General features: G+C 36.1%; 1 long non-coding RNA gene across 1 annotated transcript; it reads left to right on the top strand.

The window, feature by feature from the left end:
* On the top strand, positions 7-8,572 carry LOC109848521. Its single transcript, XR_002248829.1, has 2 exons — positions 7-127; positions 8,258-8,572. It is a non-coding gene; the product is annotated as an uncharacterized LOC109848521 (long non-coding RNA).

Here is an 8,572-nt window from a genome sequence, read left to right as displayed (position 1 = left end):
GGATCGTGGGGAGCATCTGAGAAGTCCCGTGACTTTCGTCTTGGGCGGCGCTGAAGTTTTTCATCGATATTCTCTTGAGATAAAAATGGGTACCTTTTGTATGGCCATCTGTGTTCACTATAAGATGGTTAGAAAATCTTCGCTTAATCGGTTCATGCAGCTCTACCAGCATTCTCCTGAAATATTGCTGTTGGTTCTGACAAACAAATATATAGTATATCGTGTTTTAAACTTACTTTTGCTGGTTTTAGGGCTGCTACAAGTCCTGTCTTATATAAAACATATGAAAGTATCAGGTTAAGTAGTTAAATTTGATATATTATAGGATTCAAATTTCCCTTTTTCCGTTGTGTTGCATGTGACATAATATTACTTCTGTTTTAGATATTGGATGATGCTTTTATTTTCATCGCAGCCCTATCTTTTTGATATTCTATGGAAACAATGGTTTGAAAGATGAATGCATTAGATAAAGAACTACAGTGAATTGAAGTTTGATCCCTGGATAACATCTGAGTTTTGAGATGGTTCCAAGAGCGCTTCTAAAGTTAAAATTTTGCATTAAATTCTGAAAAGCTAAATTCAGAATGAGTGATGATATGCGAACTATTGTAGGTCCCATACAAGATGCAAAATTTGGTAATACTTTATGATGCTGTCACCAAGTTGCATGGATAATTTCTTCTTTCCATAGCATCGTTTGTCAACAGTTAGGAAGTTTTGGTAGGTTAGGTTTATATTCAGCTATTTGGGAGGCGATTTTCCCTGGTATGGTTATTATTTGTCCAATGTTGTTTAGATGTCAAGCTAAGTGTCTATGAAATTCTTTACTATCTGCATCTTTCTCTGGTTTCCTAAGCATTACTATGATTTTATCTGCTATTGTATCTGGTTCTTCATGTGGAAGGATGGAAACATGATATTTCATTTGGGCTTTATATAAAAAAAATGATCAAAGATCAGACATAGTTGATCTGGATAGTGAGATTTTAGTGAAGCTGTTGGGGAATGCCTAATATTCCTGTACTTGAGAACTCTCATGGTTGTTGTGGACCTTCTTTGGTGTTCGAAAATTCAGCATGACAGTTTAGGATTGGTTATTGGACAAGTGTGGTGCCAATCTTAGTGGATTTATATTATTTGTGGATTGTCTATTTCACTACATTTGTTGGTCTAGCTGCATTGCAATTTGTATTCTTGAACAATGTTTTGTTTTGTGGTTGTGGACGTTCACGTAGACTATATTGGCAAGCTGGTCTGTCTATTAACCAAATTTAGGTCTTTGCACCTCAATATGGTTGCAGGACTGGTAAGACATTGAGTTTACTTTGCAGATTGGATTGTACAGCATATCTTGCACAGTAGGAAGATTTGGTATGTGCATATTTTTGCTCAGGAGAAGTGGGTATAGGCAGAGATGATTCCATGTGTATTCTCAGCTCTTAATAGACTGTAAATTGCCTGCTTGAGATACTACGTGAGGGTTACATATCAAATGGAACAAGTTTTAACTTTTGATTAACTAGGACTTCATTGATGAGAATGCCTATGAATGTGCCACAGTTTCTGAGTATCGGCTTTGAGTAAAAGTGAAAGCCTCTCCTACCAAGCTTGTCTGGCTTTTTATGTGATGGATCCCGAGCTTATTTGGAGTTTTCAGGTGACTGATCGGAGGTAGGGACATTGAAGGTTCTTCTAAAGTTTGGCATTTGAACCAACAAAAAGCCTACTTTGGAAAAGGTTATTTCACTGGAACATGCTCTGCTGATCTGTGACAGATCAGAAGTGATATTGATGATTCTTTTCAGATGCAGAGATCATCAAGGGTTTGCTTGCATTACTTCTGGTCTCTACATCCTAGATTAGTATAGAGAAGTAAATGAGCGACTAGCAAAGTTCTCTGGCGATTCTCGTCCATTAAGAAAATGTTATATTATCTAGGTTTATAGCCTATGCACATCTCTAGTAGCTATTTGTTTAATTTTTATTTTCTCTTAACCATAGCAGTTACAGTCATGTAGCTACCGTTTTGAGAAGTCCAATTTAGCCCATGGTGTGGGATCATCCTGCTGTGCTGGAAGTTTTGCAGAATGCATGGAATTGGGTGGCTTCCTACTGCCAAAAGCTTAGAGGCAAGTTTTCTCGCTCTTCTATGTCAGATTTAGTTCTTAAGATAATTGACTTCCAAGTGTGTATAACTGTATGATGTGAACTTCAGTGTGATTTCTTTTACTAGTTGGTGCTTTTGCCCTTGGAATGTAAAGCTACATAGAAACACAATTTGTCTACTATAGTCTTAGTTATCCCTTAAACCTGCATCTGTGAAAATTTAGAGTTATTATTAGCGCATCAAGTTGGACCATGGTGCTAGTCAGATGATCTTTTACATCTGGACTGTGCTGATGACACATGTTTCTTGTTCACTGTTAACACTGGTGCTACTTTCTCCAAATTGGTTAAGAGGGAAGTGCCTGAACGTTCTAGTTTTCTTACAAGGTGTTCATGGTGCATACAAATTGATTTAGTTGTTTTGCGGAGGCAGATGCCTTGAATTAGTCATGGACAGATATCATTAAATTTCCTGCCCTATCCTCATCTTTTAATGTGTTAGGAAAAAAGGGCCCATATAGGTTTGGTTTATTGTTATCTTCAATTCTTCTTTTTGGTAGACAGGAGAGTGCCAGAAGTTGTCTTAAAAAGTTGCTATTAGATTGGAAACAAGCATGACGAGTTAGAATCATTTTGTTGTCTGATTAGACATTATATGAATGAGAAAGTTCAAATTACAGTTTGGAAAGGATTAGGAAGACACTTCCATATCCTTATCTTTCAAATTCTAGTCAGCAGATGCTTGCTGGTGAAAATGATATATACGGTGCTCCTTTCAGATTGGAGTTCTCCAGGCTTGTTAATTGACTCCAGCAGTGTAGTTTTAAAGATTGGAAGGTAGCAATTGAAAACTATCACTCGATTTTTCCGATCTAGAGCCAGTACGGTTTTTTTATTTTCTAGAAATGATAATAAATAAGCTTGTTCGACTACTTTCATTTCTGTTTTAAAATTAATTTTTTTTTTCTGAACTAGCTTGGGAGATTGGAGTTTGTCGCGGCTAGTGAATCTCAATGCAATAGATATATACAAGTGTAGCATTGCTACAACACAACACAATACAATGGATAGCATTGCTAACACAGACCAGGGAGTAATTTTGTTAATGCTCTGTAGATTACCTTTCCTATTTGTATCACTTCATTTCTTTGATAACCTTGAAAGCTTGGAATTTTAGAAGACGAGAGAAGAAATTGGCAGTAGGCAGGATGATCTATTCCTAACCTAATGTTAGAAGCAGATTTGATTTTAAAGAAATGATTTTGTTTACATATTTGTATCTTTTACATTTCTGCCACTTGCAATAAATTGGGTGAAAGGGGGATCCATCTCTGCACAAAAGAATTTTGCTTGACTTAGTGCTCAAATGATGCTCAAGAGTTGTGGTAGAGCTTATAATGCCCTGGATGAAAGCGGAATGAGATGTGTTTATTTAATTTGATTTACTTTGTCTGGAACTGGTGATATGCATGCATGAGCCTTGTAGGATGCAAATCGGAGTGTGAAAGCTTGGAAGGAAGCAATTGAAAACTATCACTTGAAGTTCCAGAACTAGAGCCAGTATAACTTTTCTAATTTTTAGAAACGAAAATAGATAAACTTCTACTAGTTCTTTTATGTTTTAAAATCAATTTTTTTCTTAACTAGCTTGGGAGATTGGAGTTTGTTGCAGCTAGTGAATCTCAATGCAATGGATATCTACAAGTATAGGGTTGCTACAACATAATGGATAGCATTGATAACACAATACAATGGATAGCAGTGCTAACACAGATCGAGGAGCAATTTTGGTAATGCTCTGGAGATTAACTTTCCTGTTTGTATCATGTCATTTCCTTTGATAACCTTGAAAGCTTGGAATTTTGGAATGCAAGAGAAGGAATTGACAGTAGGCAGGATGATCTACTGGTAACCTAATACTGAATGCAGATTTGATTGGAATTTTGGTAATGCTCTGTAGATTAACTTTCCTGTTTGTATCATGTCATTTCCTTTGATAACCTTGAAAGCTTGGAATTTTGGAATGCAAGAGAAGGAATTGGCAGTAGGCAGGATGATCTACTGGTAACCTAATACTAAATGCAGATTTGATTGTAAATAAATGATTTGTTTACATATTTGTATCTTTTACATGTCTGCTACTTGCAACAAATTGGGTGAAAAGGGGACATTTCTCTGCAAGTAAGAATTTTGCTTGACTTAGAGCTCAAATGATGCTCAGGGGTCAGGATCTATGGTGGACCTTATAATGCCTTGGATGAAAGTGGAATGAGATGATTTATTTAATTTGATTAACTTTGTCCGGACTGGTAATGCTGATGCATATATGAGCCTCTGTTTGTAGTATGCATATTGGACATTTGTGCAGAAGTATATTTCTAATGGATAAAGATGCTCATGTGAAGACGAGGGAATGAGGGATAACTCATCATGGATATGAGATTTAATTACATAATTGTTGGTGTTAGTTTAAATGCTATTACTATAGAGTATAGAATTGTTGTATCCTCTTTATACCATTGTAGTTCTATGATGTGTACTTCAGCTAATATTGTCAATACTTCATTAGCTTTGTTTGTAATGTATTTCCATATGTATAGGTAATATAAGGAATTAAAAGTTAGTATGGCATTTCCAGCTTTCTCATACACATCAAATAAGTCTCCTGCAAGTATCAGTGCCTGACATGGTTCATGGATGTGATCCAGACTCACTTTGTAGTATGTCCTGCCTAGGTATGAGTTCTACTTTGTAATGGAGAATACAATATATACAACACCCTAAGTTGTTCGTTTTGTTGGGATGGTGACACATTAACCTCTGCTTCTGTATAACATTGAATTTCATAATTAGTCCAGGATAGTTAAAACAAAAGCTTTATTTTGCTTCTTAGCTTCATTTCTTATTGCATTTAGATATTCATCTAGTTTGTAGGAGACACCCCAACAGTACACTCAACTCCTGCTTTTTTATGTAGCACTAACATGTCACTACTTGCTACCAAAATACCAGATTCATTTACGTAATAGAACCAGAATCTAATTGGCATGTTCCTGCAGATTATGTAAGATCTTAGCTATTCACCTGGTGATAATCTAAACGTGCATGCTTTGTTTATTTCAATTCGTGCATTTTCTTTTGCTGGAGATTCTTAGCTTTTCATTTACTTCAAATTGTTTTATTATGTAATAATTTATGTGGTTTCCTACAATCAATGTGGATAAATAGTTTTCTATGAAGTAAATGCAGAGCTACATATTGTACTCTTAAGAATTTATGCATACTTCCAGTCCTTATATGGTGCGCAGGAAATATTGACGTATAACAGTAATCACTAGAATAATTAATATCGTGTTTTATGCTGGAAATACTGACAAACGTACACACATGCATATATGTGCTGTCTGTGTGTGTGTCTTTATAGAACTAACTGTACACCACTTATATGGATACATGCATATGCGTGCCTATATAGTTTTGGGGCTTTTAAGGATACAAGTCCTTGAAAGAAAGTCATTTTGCATATCAATCCTTTTTAGTTTGCAGACCACCTATTAAAAGTTACATTTTCTATCTGACGATATAACTCATCAATGCGTGGTAATAACTATAATGGAAAATGACCTTTTGCACTTTGCCTTCTCACCGCTATCATTTATTTTTTATCTCTAAATCCAGTTTTCCATATTTCATTTCTCTTGACTAACCATATCTGACAGACTCACTGTTAAAGACACATTAGTAGCTTATGGAAACTTGTCAACTTAAATTTAATCAGCATGATTAAGATTGCTTCCACACCTTGTAATGGCAAAATATCATGGATATCCTCAAATCTCCAATGCTCTATTGTACCATGCTCCTTTTATGCAAAAAAGTGAAGACCTATTACTTTAGTTACACTAAGTTTCTTAGTTGTTTTAGGAATCATCTTTGACCTTATTCTTGCAGACACCAAGCAATAGGGGTCTAATTTGAAGCTTAGTGAAATTTTGGGAAGTTATAAAAAACCTAAGACTAGAGAAACTGAGAATCATACCTTCAAGAAGAAACACACAGGACCCGTTCCCGCAAAAAGGAGGAAAAATCACACCTTCAATCAAAATTCATGGATATCCTCAAATCTCCAATGCTCTATTGTACCATGCTCCTTTTATGCAAAAAAGTGAAGACCTATTACTTTAGTTACACTAAGTTTCTTAGTTGTTTTAGGAATCATCTTTGACCTTATTCTTGCAGACACCAAGCAATAGGGGTCTAATTTGAAGCTTAGTGAAATTTTGGGAAGTTATAAAAAACCTAAGACTAGAGAAACTGAGAATCATACCTTCAAGAAGAAACACACAGGACCCGTTCCCGCAAAAAGGAGGAAAAATCACACCTTCAATCAAAATTCATTGGTCTCAATCAGTATAAGGTAGCCACCTATGTCTACTACATCAAATTCTTTGATAAGAGACTCAGATCTCAAGCAACTAGCTACTAAAATAAAATCTAATAACTCATATTTCATTGAATATAACATGGTCTCCCTCCTTTAATTGAGAATTTCAGGAGTTATGATTCACGATTTAGGCGTATTTTAACATATGATTGAGATGCTTCTCTTTGAAAGGATAACAAGGCTTGTCATGCATGCTGAATTTACATCATTTCTAGTTAGTCTATATTCTATTGATGGAATGAAGACGTTCCTCGACTGTGTCAGTTTTTTGGGTGAGATTATATGGTATTGGTATGGTTCACCAAAACCTGCTTAGTTGTTATATAAGCCAATATAGTTGTAAAGATCTTCAGATAGTACAAATGTTTTACCCCGCCAAGGTTCTTCCTGAACCTTTCTGCATCTTGTTACACCCATTCAGGATAGTTGTCAAGTGGCACAAGCCAAAATATGTAGCATGCAACAGTTCTTCACTTAATCAAAGTATTTACTTTCTTGTTCATCTTATTTGTCTCAGCCTGTCAACATCTCTTCATAATATTTTATCTCATGTTAGGTCTCCTTTGTAAGCCCACTGCACAGGGGGGGGGGGGGGGGGGGGGGAGGAAGAGGAAAGATTTTAGAGCCCCGTCCAAGAAGGTTATCCTTGTAGGATTTGTTTGTATAGGTCATGTTCTATTCCTGTAGTTGTGTAGCTTTGGGTTTAGGAGAATATAGAGGCATGGTTTATTGCTTGATCCCTGTTCTAACCTACGACGGGTATATTCCTCAGCTAATGTGCTAATTTTTCATTTAACTCGCAACATGACTTCTACAAACTTAGCATCATACTTGAGCTAGTTAGGTAGGGTATTTTCTGGACTTGACCTGCCGGTTTACGTGTGGCTTAGTGCGCTGCCATGTCGTCTTTCTTCCATCTTGAATGCTTTGTTCCCAAGGGCACTTGCCAGGTTTTTTTTTCTTTTTACTGTAGTGAGCTTAATTTACTTGACAATAGTTATTTTAACTGTTGACATCCAGACCAACTTAGGACATTTTGGTTGGGATTTTTTAGAACTTGCACAGGTTTTTGGAGCCGAGTAATCTTTCTAGTCTTTCTATAATTGAACACTGTATCAAGATCTACGGGGCTTCATTTAGATGTTTTTATCAATTTTGCTCCAATGGGAGCAGACGGTTTTTAGTTGGTAAGCAATCTGTTATCATCTAGGTTCCTTCCATGTTTTAGCCATATAGGACATGATAAAACTTATTTATGCAAGCTTGCCCCTCATTAGGTTTGGTTCCAGCATATATTCACAAGTTTTCGAAGCTGACGTATTTAGAGTAGTCACAACACATGCTCACCTTAACAAAATCATCTGTTGTATCATTACTTGTTTAATTTTTGCTCAAAGTTTTAACATTGTTGGAATGGTCATGTCTTTCCATGGAACTTTAAGGAGGGTTTTGCACTCTTAAATTAGTTTTCAAATAATAATTATTTACACCATATTCCGATCATTGTTTGTGTTTGTTTAGGGTTAATTTTGTTATATGGTATGGTTGAAAGCTGTTTGCTTAGGAGCATGTCCTAAGTTCTTTATAAATTTCTGTCTGTTATTGCACCCAAATTAGCTACCCCTAACTGCTCTTGTTGATTAATGAGATATTCACATATGTCGTACTTTTTCTGATGAACTTCCCTGAACTTATCTTGTGCAGGTTGAGGCCACCAAACTTTGTTTTGGCACCATGGGCAGAATTGAGAAATTTCGTTGCTATGAAGGACAGTGCGATATATAAATTCTCAAGAATAAATAAACAGCGCATGTGGCTCTAGATCCTGCCTTCCTCACTCTGGGGATATTGTATAGATCGTAATTCTTCACTTCTAAAATTCATGATCTTTAGGCCCCCCTACTTTGGCAGGAAGGTAGAATCCCTCGAGGAAAAAAAAGTGAGATACTTCTAACCAGAGATTTCAGTCGATAGTCATTTCCAAATGGTTTGATGGCTTAGCTATTTTCGGCTTGTAGC

Source organism: Asparagus officinalis, chromosome 7 (assembly GCF_001876935.1).
Source record: "Asparagus officinalis chromosome 7, Aspof.V1, whole genome shotgun sequence".
Classification (NCBI taxonomy): Eukaryota; Viridiplantae; Streptophyta; class Magnoliopsida; order Asparagales; family Asparagaceae; genus Asparagus; species Asparagus officinalis.
This window is presented reverse-complemented; position numbering and strand designations above follow the sequence as displayed.